Here is a 20,557-nt window from a genome sequence, read left to right on the forward strand (position 1 = left end):
AGAAATATATTTTAATAAACATACAAGAGAATTTTAAATATTAGAAAAATGCCCATGTGTAGCCATTTTTCCCAACTTTTGACTATACTTTAAACATATCGTTTTCTCAGTGTATTAGATTTTAATTAGAAAAACTGACCAGTCTTTGAGCAGATAATCTAGCCAAAGACTTTAATTACAGAGCGTTACATCTCGTGTAGAAATTTTAATCCGGTCATCATAAGGTTTGGAAAAGGGTGCCTTATTATTATTAGGGTCAGTGTAAGGGAAACTTATGTGCACTATTACTGAGTGCCCTATGGCAGATTGTCAGTTTCCTATTAAGGGTCTGGATCCGAAAATTTATTATAGTCCTATTTATACTCTAAATATTAATTGCAATGAAAAATAATCCAAATGAAATAAAACAATAACATTATTTTGTACATTTAATCATGTCACAAGTTTTTCGATTATTTTTATTTAAAGTCTTTCAAGTTATGTGCCACGGTGAGCTTGAATCAAATTTATATAAAAAGTTCAGTAACTATAAATATTTTTGCGAATTTTAAATCTACATATTTTCAGATTTATTTTACAAGAATTCGGAGGGCTGTTTGAGAAAAACCATGTTTATTAATTATACAAAAAGCCTATTTATTAATAGAAAATATTTGCTTTTTTTAATTTCAAATGAATCAGTTAAAAGATATAAATACATCATTAAAATTTATTTTTTATAATTTTTACAGATTTACTCATTTTTTCCCAGAAACTAAGTCTGATGGTAAACCTGCCTCTATCTACAGGAATCACACTATGCGTGCGGGAAGAACCAATGAGCAAGATTCAGCTAACGTAAGTAAAATATTACTATTAGGGTGAACCATATTTTTAAAATTTTCGAATTTTTGTTATTTCTGGACAAAATTTTGTTCTAAATGTAAAAAAAAGATACGTATTTTTTTAATTTGATTTTAATAAATATTTAATGGTGTCTCAAAGCCCATGAATTTTTCTATGTAGGGGAGAGTAGTCAGGGTTGAGCCATCGCGTTTATTTTGTTTTATCACACTAGAGATACAAGCGAAAATCTGAAAATTACATAATAAGGGCTTTTTATTTCAATTTCGTGGTTCCTTTACACATTTTCAAGTGTATTTGAATGCCATTCTATCATTTGAAGGTCATTATTAATCATTTATCTGCATATCTCGTTGATTTTCTACAGTGGCTCAACCCTGACTACTATATATATGTATATTGACTATAACTCCGAAACTTTTGGTCAAATATTTTTACAATGTTCAGCAAAAACATTACATTTTAGTAGATCTTTCGAACCATATGCAAGAAATCTCAAAATTCAGCTTACAGGGGAAGTTATAGAGAAAAGTCAAAACTATGTCCAACCCTGACTACACTCCCCTATTTTAAATGGGAAACAAACCCTTTTTTGGGCTATAAAACCATTAGAAATCAATATTTTCCGACTGTATATTTTTATTTTTCTTCTTAAAGCTTCAAAGAATAACATGAAAAAATTTGATTACAAAATTTTTATTGTTTATTATTGTTTAACCCCTTCATTGTTTGAGGAACATACAGCATGAATGACCAAAAATGACCAGCAAAACCAGTTCAACGAATTTTCATGAAACTTATTATACAAAATGGCGGATTCAAAATGTCAGACATAATTTTTTTTTAAATTTATCAGATTTGATTGAAAACTGTTACTCGAGGGTTTTCGGGATAGCTGATTACGAATTCGACATTAGTTTTCCGAAGTTAAAAATGTCGGATCCGAAATGGTGGACACAATTTTTGTAAATTCATCGGATTTTACTAAATTTTGGTACTTAGGGGTTTTTGGAATCGTTGATTGCTAATCTGACCTCAAAATTCAAAAAGACTGATTAATCAGCGACCCCAAAAACCCCCGAGTAATAGTTTAAAATTATTAAATTTACAAAATTTAAAATACATGGAAAAATTCAAGGGCTTTGAGACACCATTAAATATTTATTTTTTTTTCCATTTAGAACAAAATTTTGGCCGGGAATGATAAAAAATTGGAAAATTTTGAAAATAAGGACCATCCTACTACATACCTTTTACTTTCCTGTAATGTTTATTTATTTATTTACAAATATACAGGTAATGCACCCTTTACAAAGTACATATGCAATTAATAGATAGAAGATAAGATAATATTATAATATACTAGTGTTGAGTGAAGTTAAATATGGAAACGAGTTAACATGTGAAACCAACCCCAAGTGAGCTCAAAGGAGAGCTGACGTTTTGGGTCAGTGCATAATTTTTGATCATCCGCGACTTTTCGAAAATGACAAAGTGGAAGAATTTTCTAAGAGAGAGCAAAATTACGTCTACGCTTCTAATTATTGACGCGAGTTCAATGCGCGTACGGTTCACGCGTTAAAAGTTATATTTGTTAGTTTAATTAAATTATTCACTTAAAGATTTTTTCGAAAGATATTTTTTAATTAATAGTTTTGAAATTATAGGTTAAAATTTCTACCACCTTAACAATTAATATTGAACGAACAAAAGAGTAACTTTTTTTATTAAACAACTTCTTATTTATAATGTGGACTGCGGGGAATGTACACTGTAAAAAATTTCGGAATTTTTTCCAATAAAATAGTAGGATATTTTTCCGAAAGTAGGTGGAAAATACGGTTTTCCGAATGTTTAATAGGAAACATATTTGAAAAAAGGAGGAAAAATACTAATTCCACAGAAAAACGGAAATTCATCTAGAATATTTGAAAAAATTTCCGAAAATGATGGATTTCTTTCCAATATAAGTGGGCAATATTTCCAAAGAAAGTAGGAAAAATGCTTTTTCCACATAAGACTGGAAATTATTTATCACTATATGGAAAAATTTCCGAAAATGGTGGATTTTTTTCCATTGTAAGTAGGAAGTACTTCCGATAAAATTGGGAAAAAGCAAAATGTGAAATTATATCTATTCTTTATATTTTTTAAGTGTTAAAAATTTTCTGGAAAAGGAGGAAACATTATTTTTCTGCTGCACAAAAAATTATTTTTCAGCTTTGCGAAGTAATTCCGAAAATAATGTAATCTTTTCAATATTTCGTCGGTTGGATGCAGAAATGTGCCACTTCAGAGCAGTCTTGAAAAACGAGTCATTTCATAAAACATTTGAGAAACCTGCCATTCCAGCTGAGATTTGGAAAACATGCCAATTCAGAATTGATGTTCGTTTTTTTTTCTTTAGGTTGACACTACTAAAAGGTTATAAACTTGTACGAAAATCACTTTTCATGTTGTATTTTACATGTTTGTTATTATTGTTTGAAAAAAGAGTATTTTAATGAATTTATTAAATAAATTTGTTAATTATTCATTATTTGATTAACAATTTCTAAAATCACAAAAATATACAAAGAACAACACTCTCAATAAAATTAAAAAATATCCTAAGAAGTGTTTACAAAATAATAAATAATCTAATTAAATAATCCGTAATCCAAAATGTTTAAAAATATTATATTTTCAAAAAAAAAGTAATAACTAATAAAATTAATAAAGAATAATTATAATAGAAAAAAGTTAATTAATTATAATACAATTAAAATAAATAAAACAAAGAAATAAATAAAATAATTATTAAAAATAGTAATGAAAAAATCTTTTGTAAAAATTTATAACCATTCAATACTGCCAACCTAAAGAAAAAAAAACGAAAGTCAATTCTGAATTGGCATGTTTTCCAAATCTCAGCTGGAATGGCAGGTTTCTCAAATGTTTTTTGAAATGACTCGTTTTTCAAGACTACTCTGAAGTGACACGTTTCTGCTTCTAACCGACGATTTATCGGAAATATTTCCAAAGAAAGGTAAAAAAATGTTTTTTGTATAGCAAATTGTAAATTTTTTTCTCTTTGTAAATTTACTTATTTCACTATGATTTGTATCGATTTGTTTTATTATATGACCATAAATTACCATTGCAAAAAATATAAGTTTCGAAAAAGATTTCTTGTATGTACCTATCATAAAATTTTATTGCTAAAAAAACATACGATGGTTGAAAGATTCTTTTTCGATTTGAAAGGTTTGTCACATCTGGTTTGTCTTAGGATGACCAGCTACAAGGGTTTCTTATTACCAGAAAGCCTATTTGATGAGTTTTTCAGGTCTCGTTTTTTTCTTATAGATTTATTTAGATGAAAAGTTTTCAAAATTTTTCGTATTGAAATATACAGATGAAATGTTTGAAAATTTTTCACATTTTCGACGACATTTCCTCAGAGAGGACTTTCAGGCATCAGTTGTTTTTCAGCATTCGCAAGAGATTAACTACATATAACAACTAGTGCGAACATTTTTTTTATGCCTATAATAGTGAAAGTTACTTTTTTGTGAAGTGAAACATGCTATAGCATGTAAATCTTCTTCTTCTTTCGTCTTTGGCACACTAGGATCAAATCCACCTTCAATATTTATTTATATATAATATCCTGCAGTCCATTTGGACCATACATGGGTAACGAAAACTTAATAATGGAAAAAATTATATATTTAAAGAAAATTATTACATTGGTGGCGCAAGTACTGTTCCGTTCATTAGAATGATCAATAACTCTGTGCATATAAATCGCTATTGAAGGGTCAATAAATATCTATAGAGTGTCATTACAAAGACGTTCGCTGACGAAAAAAACAAATCAAAATTAGGATTAAGTATAGAGTACATTTCATTAATCGAAATATCTCGATGGTCGAAAAAATCGAATGTAAGAAAAAATGAACTTTGCTTTCCAGAGCATCTAAATCAATATTCATTTTATGAAAATCACCTTAAATTATTGTTCCACATATATATTTTGCATAACTTACTTAATTGTAATAAATTGGTATACACATGCAAAGCATTTATTTGTTGTAAATGATTGTAGCTGTTATGAATCAGAAACGAACATAACCTACATTTAGTTGAAATCACCTGATTGGCCCAAGACAAAATAACGCTCGCTTTTTTAAAATAATGAAATTTATTAAATTATAATAAAATAATTGTAATAAATTAAATTTTTATGAAAAAAATATTACCTTGAATAAAAAAGTGTTTGTTTAAAAAAAAATTATTCAACAATTATTATTATTTTCAGACAAATTTTATTAATACAATAGATTATTATTTTTCTTTTTGAAACTTTCTCTATAATTACATGCATTTTTGCATTTTGTTAATAATAATAGTAAATATTTAATATAATAATTGTAATAATTTATGATACATAAATTGAAAATTAAATTGAATGGACAAAGAATAGAAGGAACGGAGACGGCCAAAGGCCATCGGAGGCGCTAGTAAATAAATAAATAACTAAAATGTATTCAGTTATAAAAAACAAATATTTTTGCAGGCAAAATACAAAAATACAGTTCTTCAAGTAAATTATTATTATTATTATTATTAATTATTTTTTAAATTAATCTTGATCAATTAGATTTATTCATTTTTATAAGTAAATAATAAATAAAAATTCAGAAAAGTAATTTGCGTAGTATTTCTTAATACAAAAAGGTACTACTTTTTAATCAAAGAAGGAATAAATTTTAATCATCAATTCATGTTTATTTTCTTCGGAAAAAAGTATTTAAAATATTGTATTTTAATAAATGAATTGTAAATAAATTGTATCTATATAAACTTGAACTGATCAAAAAAATCAACAGTGTTAGTAAAATCGGTCAAGGTATTCACTTTGAAAAACATTTAGAGATAAAACCTATATGTATATGTTTAGTTTATAAACATTTTGAAGGTCAAATATTTTTAAAGCAATAAATATCGAATTTTTACTATTAAAGTTTATTTAAAAATTAATTAATATGTTCAATATTATTATATATAAACACAATATTAAATTTATTGATCTCGTGAATGCAAAATGAAAATATTATTTATTAGCTCCTTCGCAGTACAATGAAAATAAATAGCTTTAATGCCAAAAATGTGTGGAAAAAATTTTTTCTCAAAAAATATAATACTTATGTTATTCAGGACGCTGAATCCAAATTTTTGGTTTTTAAAAAGGTGACCAAAATAATTGTTAAAAATTTTAAAGCAATAAAGGGGCACATGTAAAAAATTGAATCCTTGAAAAAATATTTGTTTGTAGAAGAATAATAAAAAATTATCATCTTACAACTCTGAAAATACAAAAATTAATAAAATTTAGTTTGATAAACACGAATCATGAAAAAGCTCTAAAATAAATTTTTTAGTATTATCATTTGACAGAATCTTATTCTGTAGAATATTACTTTCACAGAATATTAAATTGTTAAAATATTAATTTTGTAGAATTTTCATTAAACGGATTATCAATGTTGTAGAAATTTTATTAAGACGAAAATTAATTTGCCTGAAATTAAATTTGATCAAATCTCAATTTCTGAGAAATTGTTTTTCGCTTAAGGCCATGTGGGCAATAGACGTTTTTTTTGTGGTTTCCAACTTTCTCTGAAATAAATAATGATTTTGGGTTAAAATATTCAAGACTTGATAATGGAGGGGGCAAAGCATAGGGCTGTTCTACTCATTTACTATAACTTGACGTAAAAATAATAAAAATAAAGCAATAAATAGTAAAATAATGTATTATATCATAGTTCATTCAGCGGCCACTCGCTTGAATTAGCGCTGTTTACTGGAGCACTGACACACTCAAGCAACGTCTGTGTATGCAGGGTCATTTTCGTTTAAACATGTCACTTTTTAAACTTAGTTTTTAAATAATTTAACGCAAAATTAAGTTTTTTGAGAAGAACAGCGCGATGCATTGTACCCAAATCTATCAACCCTCCAAATTTTAGCATAAAATCATTTTTCATTTTAGAGAAAGGTGGAATATTGCAAAACACATTTTCCCATACTAGGTCACGTGGGAGTTTCCCACATGCCGTTAAATAAAAATTTTGTCAAAGTGAATTTCGATCATTAAAATTTTCTATAACATTAATATTTAAACAAATAAATATTCTGTAAAATTAATATTTTGTCTAATTTTTTTTCTAAAAATGCGCTTTAAAGATGGACACATAAATGGTTAAAAAAAATCGTAAAAAATTTAAGTAGGAAATAGATGAATAAAAATTGATCAAATAAGTTTGAAACTCTTTACTCGGGTTTGAGGTTGCTGATCACCAATCTGGTATCAGATTTTTCAAATTCAAAATGGCGGATCCAATATGGCGGACAAAATTTAAAAATTTATCGTATTTGCTTGAAACTCGTTACTTGGAGGTTTTTGAGGTCGCTGATTACGAATCTGGCATTAAAGTTTAAAAATTCAAAATGTCGGATTCAATATGGCGGATGACAAAAATAAAAATTAGTTGAATTTTCTTAAAACTTCTTACTCGGGGGTTTATGGGGTCACTGATTACGAATCTGGCATTAGATTTTCAAAATTCAAAATGACAGATCCAATATGGCAAAAAAATAATTTAAAAATTGATCGGATTTGCTTAAAACTCGTTTAAAAATCTGAAGTCAAATTTGTAATTAGCGACCTCAAAAACCTCCTGACAAGGAAGGTACCCGAGGTGTGTATCCACGATTTGCCTGAACTTGATATGTGTTGTAGAGGACTAAAAACTAAGAGACACGTATTTTTTTATACCTGCTCATAAGGCGATTTAAGGGGTCAAACAACCCCTTGAAGATTGGGGTGTTGGGTGTCGATTTTACTACCCAGACAGCACCGTTTTTCGCAGGGAGTTCGCGGGGAGTTCCCCGTGTTAAGTTCGGAATCTAAGTTGGGGAGCTTCAGGGGAAGTTCAGGCGAGCTCTATATGTCCTCGGTTTTATAACTCGCGGTTTATTTTTCCCCAACATTAACGGCGCAATTTTCGGAAATAAATTTGGAGGAGCTGGGGATTGAACCCGGACGCGCAACACAACAGCCAAGAACCCTAACCACTAACCTAACCAACGACCTGAAGGTGGGTAACTTTCGGGTCTTTATAAGCTGCAAGCCTTGTCGTCATCAGTTGACACGAATGGCGGGAAAATTTAAAAATGTTTTCAACGAAATATTTTTAAATTCTATTATTAAATTAGTGTCATAATTAAAAGGGCATTGAAATAATATTGCAATGTTAATATTAATATTATTTGTGAAACTAGCAGCTATATAAAACGATTTAAGGTAATTCTTTAAAAATGAAATTTATTAAATACTGAATCTCGTTATAAAAAATTCTGGACTTGTCAAATTTTTATTAAATTATTATTCAATTAAAAGTAACATAATTAGAAAAACTTTTTGAACATTTATCAACGTATGTTTATGGCTTTTATCATTAATTAATTAAATTTACCGAGATGTATGGTGGACATTTAAATCGTCAATTTGTAATTTGATAAATTAATTTAAAAATTAAAGTATCTGCATTTTATAATAAATATTTATAATTATTTGTCAATAATAATATAAATTATTTATAATAATTGTAAATAAATTTCTTGCATTCTTTAAATCAAAAAAAATCAGCCTATATATCTTATTTAGAGTACTTTCCGGAGATAGTTTTAAAGAAATTCACAAAGCAAATTTCTGTAAAACTCAAAATTTAATATTTCCGAAACTTTTATCCACAATTTTTCGGCAAACTTAATCGGATAACTATCCTGAACTTCGCACCGCGAGTTATAAAACCGAGGACATATAGAGCTCGCCTGAACTTCCCCTGAAGCTCCCCAACTTAGATTCCGAACTTAACACGGGGAACTCCCCGCGAACTCCCTGCGAAAAACGGTGCTGTCTGGGTAGTAAAATCGACACCCAACACCCCAATCTTCAAGGGGTTGTTTGACCCCTTAAATCGCCTTATGAGCAGGTATAAAAAAATACGTGTCTCTTAGTTTTTAGTCCTCTACAACACATATCAAGTTCAGGCAAATCGTGGATACACACCTCGGGTACCTTCCTTGTCAGGAGGTTTTTGAGGTCGCTAATTACAAATTTGACTTCAGATTTTTAAACGAGTTTTAAGCAAATCCGATCAATTTTTAAATTATTTTTTTGCCATATTGGATCTGTCATTTTGAATTTTGAAAATCTAATGCCAGATTCGTAATCAGTGACCCCATAAACCCCCGAGTAAGAAGTTTTAAGAAAATTCAACTAATTTTTATTTTTGTCATTGCGATATTGGATCCGCCATTTTGAATTTGAAAAATCTGATACCAGATTTGTGATCAGCAACCGCAAAAACACTCGAGTAACTAGTTTCATTCAAATTAGTTAAACTTATAAGGGAGCGTTCACAAATTACGTAACGTTTTTTTTTAATTTTGACCCCCCCCCTCCCCATGTAACACGTTATTGCATACATTAGCGCCATTTTTTCTGCTGTCCGTAACAAAGTGCTTGACCTCCCCTCCCCCAAAAAATGTTACGTAATTTTTGAAAGCTCCCTAATATGTTTGAAGCGAATCCATATGATTCTTTCATTTTTTTGGGTGTGATATTGGATCCGCCATTTTGAATTTTGAAAATCTGATGTCAGATTCGTAATCAGCGTAAAAAATATGTTAAGATACGTTCTTACTTTTCCGGGTTCAAAAGTTGACCCAAATTTGTTTTCCTGTCTAATTAATAAAGTATTTTTTTCTGAATTTGTTTCTTTAAATATAGCATAAAAACAGAAAACGTAAATTGTGAAATGTTTTTTAACATGTCTATCATTACTACAAACGAAAATGTATAACTTTTTGTTATATTTTTGTTATATACGGTGGTAGTTTACATTTAACTTTAGATAAGGATAAATATTAAAAGGTGTAGGCTCTTCTTATATCTTCTTGGAAAATTATATTTTCATATTTCTGAAATTATTTTGATTTATTCTTTGAAAGCATATCTAGATCAAGTAAAAACTCTCCCATTCCTCTAAAATATTAAATATATTTTTAACGTGTAGTTGAAAGTTATCCTTTTATATTATACCTTCCCAGTAAAAAAAGATTTATTGAGCAAGCGATTTGGCTGATTGAGCAAGCCGTCTGCCCAATTGTCTAAACGACATTCGGACAATTGGACTGTTTGCTCAATCATCCAATGCATTATGCCCAATCACCAACATTGTATTTCGCGTCTAATAAAAGAAGAAATCGGTCCGAGTGTTAAGAAAATGATAAATCATGAATAATTATTGTTAAAAAGCAAGAAGTAATATATAAAAATACCTGAAATAAGAATAAATAACGAGTTTTGTAAAATGTTATTTTTTAGTTGACAGTGCACTGATGTAATATGAATTTTGTCGGTAAAAGTGAGGAGTATGATAAAGAGAAACGTTTCTTTATCGACTCGTGATACATTTCAATTGATAATAAAAAATTGTAGATTTCTTGTTTTTTTAAAAAATAAGGAGAAATTTCAATTGAGTATTTAAAAATAAATTTTAATTGATTTAATTTAATTTAATTAGTGGATTAATGAATCAGTGAAGTGAATTAAATTAAATTAGGTTAAATACATTGAATAGTGGTAAGTAATTATATTTTGTAAAATTATTATTTATTAATAGAATTATATTCTTTGTTAATTTGTCTAGTATTATTCTTTTTACAAAAAAATAAGTATAAATAAAAAAATGAGCCTCATAACAAGAATTATTTGGTCAATATTTTAGGAAGGTGTCATTTGAAGAAAATATTGAAAAAAAATTAAATAATTTTACTGTTAATTTAAATTTTTATAAAAAAAGACGCAAATAAAAATGTTTAAATTTAACTTAATAATAAATTGACCAATTATTATTAATTATTATTTTTCTCACAATTATCGTGATACTATATATAGGTATTTATAAAAAAACCAGCATTTTTGCTTCATATGCCAAATATTTGAATAATTAGATGTTTTTTTTTATTATAGATCCGGGAGCATTATATGTTTTAGTGTAAATTATATTTTGATCCTTGATATATAAAAATAAAATTTTCTTTAAAATAATAGGATTAATTTAAATCTCCTATTTATTGTTTCTTTTAATAAAAATCCTATTTTATTTAATTAATTGAGTTTAATAATATAAATATATTATTATTAAATTCAATTATTTTACTTACCAGTTTTTATTTATACTTATTTTTTTAAAAAGAATAATACTAGACAAATTAACAAAGAATATAATTCTATTAATAAATAATAATTTTACAAAATATAATTACTTACCACTATTCAATGTATTTAACCTAATTTAATTTAATTCACTTCACTTCACTGATTTATTAATCCACTAATTAAATTAAATTAAATCAATTAAAATTTATTTTTAAATACTCAATTGAAATTTCTCCTTATTTTTTAAAAAAACAAGAAATCTACAATTTTTTATTATCAATTGAAATGTATCACGAGTCGATAAAGAAACGTTTCTCTTTATCATACTCCTCACTTTTACCGACAAAATTCATATTACATCAGTGCACTGTCAACTAAAAAATAACATTTTACAAAACTCGTTATTTATTCTTATTTCAGGTATTTTTATATATTACTTCTTGCTTTTTAACAATAATTATTCATGATTTATCATTTTCTTAACACTCGGACCGATTTCTTCTTTTATTAGACGCGAAATACAATGTTGGTGATTGGGCATAATGCATTGGATGATTGAGCAAACAGTCCAATTGTCCGAATGTCGTTTAGACAATTGGGCAGACGGCTTGCTCAATCAGCCAAATCGCTTGCTCAATAAATCTTTTTTTACTGGGTTAAGTATTACTAAGCACTCTCAATCTCAAGAAACATAATTTTGGAAGTCTATCATCATACATCTTTAAAATTTTTCCAATAAAGCCAATTAAGTAACAATCAGAAGATGCGCGCAGATAATAAACCAGAAATTTCTATCTCAATTTCCTATTACATAATTTGGAGAACATTTTGTATATGTAGCAATATTTTATAAATAGTGACATTGAACTTGATCTATCTCTTTAAAATACTCCAAGCTTTAAACTTATGATACCCTACCGAAAGAGTGGTACTGGATTGGTACTGGGAAATTGGAACTGAGGGCTCAGTACCAACTCAGTACTAATTTGGTGCATTTTGGTACTGAAATGGAACTGGGAAATTTACCTGCGAAAAGGGTCGAGTTACCGTTAATACCCTCATAAAAGTGAAAAGCGACTAGCTTTTTCAATATGTTTAAACTAAAACTTTATATTTATTTCAATATTATATTTGTTTTTCATGGATTTATATTATTTTCATACATTATTATGCATATGATATTTCCTTTGTCAGCTAAATTCAAAAATGATGTCCATTTTTTTATCAAACTTAAGGTATACGAGATAAATTATAACTCTTTTAAATGTAATTATTTTATGATAAATTTTAGATATTCATAATCTGGAAATATTAACGAATCTGAATATATATTTTTTAAAGTTGAGTTATTAAAATTACAAATTTTTTAAGCAATAAAACTCGGGTTAAAATTTTAATCCTTCAACAAAGGACCTAGGGGTCTATTGTTCAAGGAGGGATTGCAATATAATTTCCAAACTTAACAGAAATTTTCTACAAACTATTATGTTTTTTTTTGCTGTTTTACACGTATTTCGCGAGAGACGGTTTGTTGATCTTATATACCTTTAAAACTATTGTTAAAGTACTTTAAAAATGTCTTCTTATGGGTTATCAGGTAGTGGTACTGAAGTGGAACTCAAGCCAAGTCCAATTCAGTACCATTCCAGTACCACTCTTTCGGTAGGGTAAATAAAGCAACAATTAAAACCATACTCTTTGTCAGAAAAACTGACAGGACATCGAATTTCGCTGTAAAAACTTTTTCAGCATACTTTTGTATATATAAGCTAACTATTTATGCAAAAAAAAATTTCTATTTAAAAAAAATAATTGGTGTTCGATCTAAGCGTGAATTAAAGCCTATATAGAAGTCTGTTGACTTTTATTTGAAGTGGGTGGAATAAAACACTTTAATGCACTTGCTTTTGTATTATAACTTATCGTTTTATTATATGTAAAACAAAAAGAACACGTCTCGTACAGCAAATCGTAGACGACTAATCAACCAGACATTAAGTAAGTAAAAGGATCGAAAGGTAGGTGTCCCTATACAGAGAGAGCAACAGGAGTCAAACGAGCAACTAGTTATGGCGCGAAATACAAAATAATCCAGCAAAGTCTCTATCACGTCAGGTTAAGAAGAAAAAAAATACTGAAAACCGTCAAAAACACGGTTTTTTGACAAATTATCCCCACTTTACTCAAAATCCGACGTGATACGCAATTTTGGAACCCGGGATCGTGTTCAGGGCACAAAAATACATTGGAAACCACTCTCATATCTGAAAAAAACCTAGTAGACCTATGTGATTAATGTAGAAAGAAAGTAGAAAAGTTATGTTTAAAAAAATTGTTTATAATTCAATTTTCTGTAATTAGCAATATTTTCTTCAGAAAAATTAATAGAATTGTAAATTATGAATTTTTGTTAATTTCAGCCATCAAAAATCGAAAGATAAATATTTCTAATCAGCTACGGAATATTACCAAGACTTTCGAAATCTATGCAAACAGTTTTAAAGAGAAACACAATGACTATGATCCAAACATTAAAGATATTTTATTTCTGTATACTGAACATTTAGCTACATCCTTGACTATTATAAACGATTTAAAAAATATTATTTACTATCTGAGAATAAAATTAAATAACAAAACAAATATTGAAAAAAGATCAAAAAATATTAATGATAATCTACAAAAATTCAAAGAACACTATACAGATTATATCACGTTTTCTGAATCTTATTGGAAACCAGAAATGATATTGAAGCGAATTGAAATTAAACCTATCATTGATGAATTTCAAGAAAATATTAACAAATTGTTGAATGAATTTAAACAACAAAAACGTAAATGTTTAAGATTTTTGCACATATCGTCACCTTAATCATCAAACCTCGTAACTCAATTTAATGCAACTTTACAGGAGAGCAAAAAAACTGTTTAGAAACATTAAATTTCATATTTACGCAAAATAATAAAGTCACCTTAATCAGCAAACCTGGTAACTCCACTTTTTGTCAAAATTCACTTTTTTGCTTTTTAAAATTCTTTATAAATAAACAAATCTAAATTTCAAAGGAAATAACTTTTATGCAATAAATGTAGTCTAAAAATTCTGCCCAGCAAACCTCGTAACTCCACTGCGAAAAATTTGAAATAGCAAACCTCGTAACTCCATCTATGATTATTCAAGATGGCGGAAACCGTCAACAATGAGCAAATTAATGTCAGTGTCAAAAGTTAGAAACGTGTGTTTTTTAGTTTTTAATGAGACAATTACATCTGTTTGGATACAATGGTAAATTTTAGTCAGCATTTTAGTACATTATGTCAATTAAATAATAGAAATACGGAAGTATAAAATCATGAGAAATTCGATATATTGTGGATTTGTTATTGGTTATGCTTACGTTTTGGAACTAACAACATTGACATGCTTAAACCTATAAAATTAAATGTTTACTTCTGTAAATTTGCAATATATAATATATAATGTACTCATATTAATAAAATATAGCAACAATTTTATAGGTTATGATGTAAAAAAGAAACACATAATTTACATACCATTTTTATAATGATTACTTTGATTTTACAAGATATTTTACGAAGTTCGTAAATTTACAGAATTTATTATTTCATTTTTTTGCAGTTTTGGGACATAAGACTGAAAAGAACATTTCTTTTTATAAAAGTAACAATTTTTTTAGACAATAATTGATTTTATTAAATGAAAAACGTATTGGTGTCAAAAAAGTATACGGTATGTGTTTTTATATTAAATCTAATCTAATCTAATTGTGATCAAGACTGAATTACATACAACATTCAACATTGTGCCTTTTTGTTATATTAACATGTATTTAAATAAATAATTATTTATAATCATCTGACTAAAGTTTCTATTTTTTTAATTCATTGATTTTATTAATATAACAAATTTATGGCTTTCCCTTAAAATTTAAGAACTACAATTTTTAGCTTTGTATTACTAAAGTAACAGTTATTGATAGTAGTAAATAAAATTATAATTAAAATTATTAATTATTTCAAAAATTGACAAATTTAAATATAAAATAATATACAGGGTGATTTTTATGTTCCGGCCCCCAAAATATCTTGAAAGGAAATAGTTTTTGAGAAAAATGTTGTATACAAAAGTTGTCAGGTTGAAAAAAATCTATTAAATTGTATAATTAAAAAACGGGCCCAGGGCCTTATGTGGGTCCTACAGACAAAAAAGTAAATTTTTTAAATGGAACCAAGTATGTTCAAACTCAGATTCTTGTAGCCAGTGATTTCCTCTTTTCAGACATGTGGTAACTTGTAGGCCCAAAGTTAAATTTGGGCCCAAAATTCGATTTTTTGTGGTTTTAAAGGTGATTTTAGTGTAACTTAGTTCTAAGGGGTTTTCGGGGTCCCTGATTACGAATATGAAGTCAGTTTTTAAAAATTTTCAATAATGGACCAAAAATGACTAATTAAAAATGAAAAAAATTAAGGAAAATTATGAAACTTCTTATTTTAGACTTACTTAGCCTGCTAATTGTTAATTCAATGTTACTTTTATTGCTGTTCATTTAGTATCATAAAACTTGGGATAAAATAATTAATAGATTTTTTCAAATTTTAATATTTAGGGGCTTATAAGGCCCAAAATTAGATTTTCTTTGGTTTTCAAAGTGATTTTAGTGTGACTTAGTTTCGAAGGGGTTTTCGTGGTCCATGATTATGAATCAGAAATCAGTTTTTAAAAATTTTCAATAACGGACCCAAAAAGACTGATTAAAAATGAAAAACTTAAGAAAAATTGTGAAACTTCTTATTTTAATCTTATTTAGCCTGCTGATTGATAATTGCACATTACTTTTACACAACTTACAATTTAGTTAGTTTAAAATGTGAATAGATTAAAATTTAGATCAATTGAATTTAAGATCAGTTTAAGTGTACAGGTTATTCCACACGTCATAATACTTAAAACGATTCAATTTTATGTATTGTTTCATAATTATTATACACAAAAATGATTAGAAATTTTTAATTTTAAATTATTAATTAATTTATCAAAAATTTATCATTTTTGGATTTGGAAATTACTGTTTAAGAAATAATTGAATCGGTTGTTGCAGAAACATCACAAGTTTATTTAAAAAAAAAATTTAATTAATATTAGAATAAAGTAACACAAATCTGGCAAATATTACATCGATTAAAAATCTTCTAATTCTTTAGTAAAAATAATCTAATTTTTGTTTTGTGCAGAAACAGATCAAGTCCATAACTAATTCTTTCAATATTTACTTTCAGATTCATAAAAATATTGTATTGTACAATATTGTTTTAAAAAATGTTAAAAATTCATGAAATTTTAGATTTAAAATTTATTATTTATAAATTGTTGATTCGTAATCAGGGACCCCAAAAACCCCTTCGAAACTAAGTCACACTAAAATCACCTTTAAAACGATAAAACATCGAATTTTTGGCCTTATAAGCCCCTAAACATTAATATTAGTAAAAATCTAACTTTTTTATCCCAAGGTTTATGATACTAAATTAAAAGCAATAAAAGTAACATTGAATTAACAATTGGAAGGCTAAATAAGTCTAAAATAAAAAGTTTCATAATTTCCCTTAATTTTTTTCATTTTTAATTAGTCATTTTGAGTCCGTTATTGAAAATTTTTAAAAACTGATTTCTGATTCATAATCATGGACCACGAAAACCCCTTCGAAACTAAGTCACACTAAAATCACTTTTAAAACCAAAGAAAATCTAATTTTTGGCCTTATAAGCACCTAAATTTTTTGTAAAAATATAATTTTTTACCCTAAGGTTTATGATACTAAATTAAAAGCAATAAAAGTAATATTGAATTAACAATTAGAAGGCTAAATAAGTTTAAAATAAGAAGTTTCATAATTTTCCTTCATTTTTTTCATTTTTAATTAGTCATTTTTGGTCCGTTATTGAAAATTTTTAAAAACTGACTTCATATTCGTAATCAGGGACCCCGAAAACCCCTTGGAACTAAGTTACACTAAAATCACCTTTAAAACCACAAAAAATCGAATTTTGGGCCCAAATTTAACTTTGGGCCTACAAGTTACCACATGTCTGAAAAGAGGAAATCACTGGCTACAAGAATCTGAGTTTGAACATACTTGGTTCCATTTAAAAAATTTACTTTTTTGTCTGTAGGACCCACATAAGGCCCTGGGCCCGTTTTTTAATTATACAATTTAATAGATTTTTTTCAACCTGACAACTTTTGTATACAACATTTTTCTCAAAAACTATTTCCTTTCAAGATATTTTGGGGGCCGGAACATAAAAATCACCCTGTATATTATTTTATATTTAAATTTGTCAATTTTTGAAATAATTAATAATTTTAATTATAATTTTATTTACTACTATCAATAACTGTTACTTTAGTAATACAAAGCTAAAAATTGTAGTTCTTAAATTTTAAGGGAAAGCCATAAATTTGTTATATTAATAAAATCAATGAATTAAAAAAATAGAAACTTTAGTCAGATGATTATAAATAATTATTTATTTAAATACATGTTAATATAACAAAAAGGCACAATGTTGTATGTTGTATGTAATTCAGTCTTGATCACAATTAGATTAGATTAGATTTAAGTAAATGTACATTAGGTACTCGCTTAATTATGTTTTTATTGAAAAATTTGTTTCTACTTACAAGTCCACGAAAAATTCCTGAGTATCATCTTTATTTCGACAATTTTTTCAGCAGTCCTGAGCTTGTTTTACATTTAAAAAAATTAGGCTTACGGGCTACAGGCACTGTTAGAGAAAACAGAGTAAGTGAGGAAAATGTTATTGACAAAAAGGCTCCCCGAGGAACATTTGTTGCGAAACATGACAAAAACAGTGGAATAAATTATATTAGTGTAATGGATTCGAAGCAGGTTTCTATTGTTTCCACAGCTGCAGGAGTAACTCCTCTTATGCCTTTGAAAAGGTATAATGCGGAAGAAAAATCAAAAGTGGAAATTCCTTTTCCAAAAGTTTTTCACATTTATAATAAATTTATGGGTGGAGTAGATCTCCACGATGGTCACTGCAATAACGTATTGACAAGTATCCGATCGAAACCATGGACTTGGGTTGTTTTTTAAGATTGATTCAATCTTCAATCGTGAATGCAGTAGTATTATACAATGCAATACACCCTGAAAATAAAAAGATCGGTACAAAAGAATTTGTTCTGGAGATTTCCAAGGATTATATTGGTAAGTCTACTTCAAAAAGTAAGCAACCACATGAAGCATACCAGAAAAGCACACAAGAACCATGTTCCGAAAAAAATTGTGTTATTAGAACATGCAAGTATTGTAATGCCTGCCAAAAATACTTGTGTAAGAATTGTTTCAAAAAATGTCACTAGAAATAATCAGACATTTGAATAAATAAATTTTTAATTCAGTATTAATAATTAAATCTAAAAAAAAATTATATTTAAAAAAATAAAAAAAAATAAGATTCTTAATTTTGTCTACCTCCACGTGGTAAGAATTGGTAAACGCCTAAATGGGCGGCTAAGAGACAAAAACTGAAAACCCCTTCAGGCTAATTGAACGGATTTTTACATTTTTCATCTGTCATATTGGATCCGCCATATTGTATTTTTAAAAACCGACTTCAGATTCTTAATCAGCGACCCCAAAAACCCCCGAGTAACTGATTTCATGTAAATACGATGAATTTTTTTTTAAGTCCGCCATATTGGATCCGCCATTTTGAATTTTTAAAAATGAAGTTCATATTCGTAATCAGCAACCCCGAAAACCCCCGAGTATGGAAATTCAGACCAATTGAACGCATTTTTAAAATTTCATTTGCCATATTGGATCCGCCATTTTGCATTTTTGAAAACCGACTTCAGATTCTTAATCAGCGACCCCAAAAACCCCCGACTAACAAAATTCAGGCGAATCCAGTTACATTTTGTTAATTTGACCAATATTGCACAAAATTTTCAAATTTTACAATGAATTTGACGCTATATTGGGTCCACCATCTTGAAATTTTTTATTCTACTTTACGTTTCTCGAAAGTACATAACTTTTATGCACCTATGGTTGACAATTTAATTTTATTCTTACATTTTTTCCGATTGAAAAAAAATTTCAAACTTAAAAAAATGAAACTTTTTTTGTGTTTTTTGACATTTAAACCGCCATATTTAATTTAGACTTAGACGAAATTAATTTTTGACACCGGAATCGGAAAGAGCACACTCAAGACCTATAGAAAATGTACCTCTCGTACTAAATGTTGACCGATTTACTTAAAATAACGTAGCCAGAAAGTGTACAAAAATTTTTGAGTTTTTGGGCGTTAATGGGTTAATATAAAAACACATACCGAATACTTTTTTGACACCATAGGTTTTTCATTTAATAAAATCAATTATTGTCTAAAAAAATTGTTACTTTTATAAAAAGAAATGTTCTTCTCAGTCTTATGTTCCAAAACTGCAAAAAAATGAAATAATAAATTCTGTAAATTTACGAACTTCGTAAAATATCTTGTAAAATCAAAGTAATCATTATAAAAATGGTATGTAAATTATGTGTTTCTTTTTTACATCATAACCTATAAAATTGTTGCTATATTTTATTAATATGAGTACATTATATATTATATATTGCAAATTTACAGAAGTAAACATTTAATTTTATAAGTTTAAGCATGTACATGTTGTTAGTTCCAAAACATAAGCATAACCAATAACCAATAACATGTTTCTAACTTTTGACACTGACATTAATTTGCTCATTGTTGACGGTTTCCGCCATCTTGAATAGTCATAGATGGAGTTACGAGGTTTGCTATTTCAAATTTTTCGCAGTGGAGTTACGAGGTTTCGGAGGCTCTCGGAGAGAAGGGACCTATCTCCGAAATAATATTAAGCTTAGTTTATATGTACGGTGCACGGAAAACTGAGCCTAATGTTATTTCGGGAATAGGTCCCTTCTCTCGTGGAGTGTCAGATTTATTGCATAAAAGTTATTTCCTTTGAAATTTAGATTTGTTTATTTATAAAGAATTCAAAAAAGCAAAAAAGTGAATTTTGACAAAAAGTGGAGTTACGAGGTTTGCTGATTAAGGTGACAATATGGTACCTGATACTATTTAGATAGTACCCTGTACCATCTATTTCTCTCCGTGAAGTATTTCTTAGCTACATAGATGTGAATAATGATGGTAAACACCTCCTTGGAACCCACCCCTAATTCATAACTATTTTTAGATACTTATATTTGTTTTGAAAAATTAAAAAATAATTTTGACTGATTCTGTACGTTTCAAATTTATGAAAAAATATTTCCATGAAACGGCCAATTAATGGCCTTGACTTGAACGCTACCATATATGGACATAAGTGTGAACCAATCAGCGCGCGT

The 20,557-nt window shown here is 27.8% G+C and overlaps 1 protein-coding gene across 1 annotated transcript in view; it reads left to right on the top strand.

Moving 5' to 3' along the window:
* The window catches only part of LOC127290888 (uncharacterized), a 209,587-nt gene that overhangs the window by 30,044 nt on the left and 158,986 nt on the right, over positions 1-20,557 (top strand). Inside the window, exon 2 of the mRNA XM_051319712.1 lies at positions 732-837. The gene's annotated coding sequence lies outside the window, so the exon portion shown is untranslated. The remainder of the gene's footprint in view (positions 1-731; positions 838-20,557) is intronic.

The sequence above is a fragment of the Leptopilina boulardi genome, unplaced genomic scaffold (assembly GCF_019393585.1).
Source record: "Leptopilina boulardi isolate dan_hultmark-lab unplaced genomic scaffold, ZJU_Lbou_2.1 LbouV2_94, whole genome shotgun sequence".
Taxonomy (NCBI): domain Eukaryota; kingdom Metazoa; phylum Arthropoda; class Insecta; order Hymenoptera; family Figitidae; genus Leptopilina; species Leptopilina boulardi.